The sequence below is a fragment of the Halictus rubicundus genome, unplaced genomic scaffold (assembly GCF_050948215.1).
Source record: "Halictus rubicundus isolate RS-2024b unplaced genomic scaffold, iyHalRubi1_principal scaffold1319, whole genome shotgun sequence".
Classification (NCBI taxonomy): domain Eukaryota; kingdom Metazoa; phylum Arthropoda; class Insecta; order Hymenoptera; family Halictidae; genus Halictus; species Halictus rubicundus.
The window spans coordinates 17,501-19,660 of NW_027489860.1; the positions used below are offsets into that span (position 1 = coordinate 17,501).

The 2,160-nt window shown below is 48.2% G+C and overlaps 1 non-coding gene and 1 pseudogene across 1 annotated transcript; both read right to left on the reverse strand.

Moving 5' to 3' along the window:
* LOC143365098 (large subunit ribosomal RNA) overlaps positions 1 to 341 on the reverse strand; it is a 4,402-nt pseudogene extending 4,061 nt beyond the window's left edge.
* A 1,343-nt stretch (positions 342 to 1,684) lies between these two features.
* Positions 1,685 to 1,839, reverse strand: LOC143365097 (5.8S ribosomal RNA). The gene has a single exon (XR_013084471.1). It is a non-coding gene; the product is annotated as a 5.8S ribosomal RNA (ribosomal RNA).
* Positions 1,840 to 2,160: the final 321 nt, after the last annotated feature.

The window sequence follows — 2,160 nt, forward strand, 5'->3', positions numbered from 1 at the left end:
GTCATATTTAGCCTTAGATGGAGTTTACCACCCACTTAGGGCTGCACTCTCAAGCAACCCGACTCTAAGGAGAGGTCCTCCCGAAACGCGTACCGGTCGCTACGGGCCTGGCACCCTCTACGGGTAAATGGCCCCATTCAAGATGGACTTGGACGCGGTTCGACGTCACGGGATAAATGGACCCTCCTAAACACTACATTTCCCAACGGCGGAACCGCGGGATTCAGTGCTGGGCTCATTCCTGTTCGCTCGCCGCTACTAAGGAAATCCTTGTTAGTTTCTTTTCCTCCGCTTAGTAATATGCTTAAATTCAGCGGGTAATCTCGCCTACTCTGAGGTCGTCAAACGTGAAAAAAAAATGTTTCGTATATTTCACCGAAAGCATTAAAAGTACGCGAGAACGTACAGAGGAGCACAAAAAAAAAAAAAAAAAAAAAAACAAAACCATATATCTTATGCGCCACACCAAAGTGTCTTTTCTCTATATAATGTATATATAGAGATTTCTTCATTTTGTTCGTCGATCGGAAACTCTCGCTAGACGATCGGCCGGTTAACTTTAACGTCCGTCGAAAAGAACTTCCGGGGACTGGACGACCGACAGATCGCGCGGTCTCGCGATCGACAATGAAGAAAAAAAGACATGGGGCGACCGACAAAGGTTTGTTTTCACCTTCACCTTCTCGTGCTCTGCGTGACAACACGTTGTGGTGACAACGATGTTCGAAAGCCACTCCATAGAGGAGTATATATATTTTCAACACCCGGTGGGGTTTCTCTACTACACTAGACACACGGGGGTACAGAAACGCTGCACGACGCGATATCATCGATCAAACCAAAGAGACACGAGATCTCGGTCGTCATTCAATTCAACGAACGTGGCGATGGAATCCGCAACGGATTAGCGAGGACACGCGACGACGGGGAAATTATTCGACCCGATACAAGTACGCGTGCGCATCCCGCACAATGCCAAATGTTGCTATGTCCATCAGTCATCAAAGCGTTCGTAGAACGAGAGACCACTGTCTCGCGAACTCTAAGAATATGTTTGTCGAAGTCGCTGGCAACGACGACCCTCCGCCGCAATTATGTGTAGAGAGACACATCCACGCACAGACGTATTTTATTTTATATATCATCTCCCTGGGGCTTACGTTGCACGCCACAGTTGCGCACACAGATTTTACACGGGTGTCCGGTATCTCTTTCTTTATTTGTGTCCATTCACTGTAGTCTCTTGAGACTCTTATACCTTTCGTATACGCATCATTTCAGACGACGTCGGGAGCGCGTAAAATGTTCGAGAGTGAAACGCTTCTTCCGCAATGCGAATCGTTCCAGAGAGAGAGGAGAGAGAGATTTCGATCGTCGGAGCGGTGTTCACGGGCGGTCGTATTGAAAATACGACTCACGACGCCGCAAAACACTCACGCAAGTCCGAATGTGATACCCATTCCTATTTCCTTCTTCTCACGAAGACCGTTAGACGCAATGTAAAATTTGCAATTTTCACAGAACCGCGTCAAACGCCGACGAAACGTCCATCGTTCGCTCGTACGTAGCATCTTTGCAACCCGACTCAGAAACGCTCTTTGCGCCCTCCACAAAATTCGACATGGAGAGGTAAGCGACGGCGGGGACTTACAAGAGCAACGCAAGCAGTATTTGGTTACGTAAACGACCCTCAGCCAGGCGTGGTCCAGGAATTGTATCCGTGGACCGCAATGTGCGTTCGAAATGTCGATGTTCATGTGTCCTGCAGTTCACACGTTGACGCGCAATTAGCTGCGTTCTTCATCGACCCACGAGCCAAGTGATCCACCGTTCAGGGTAATCGTATAATTTGATTTATAATCAATATATAATTATGTCTCTTGTTCTGCGGTTCATAAGAACGCCGATACCTGAAAGCTCCAACCAGCGCGCGAAGGAGATTCAGGCGTCGTTTTTAAGGACGACACACGATCGTCCGTAGAAACGGAAACCGTCGCGAGTACGCGATTGCAATGCGCACACGTATCCGACGGCCGGGCGGAAAATACATTGAAAAACCTTTAAAGTGGAAAACACAGGAGGAGAATTCAGAAAACGACGGGGATCATAGACAACCCGATACTGGATCCCGACACTTCTCCTCCTCCTCTCTCTTATTGG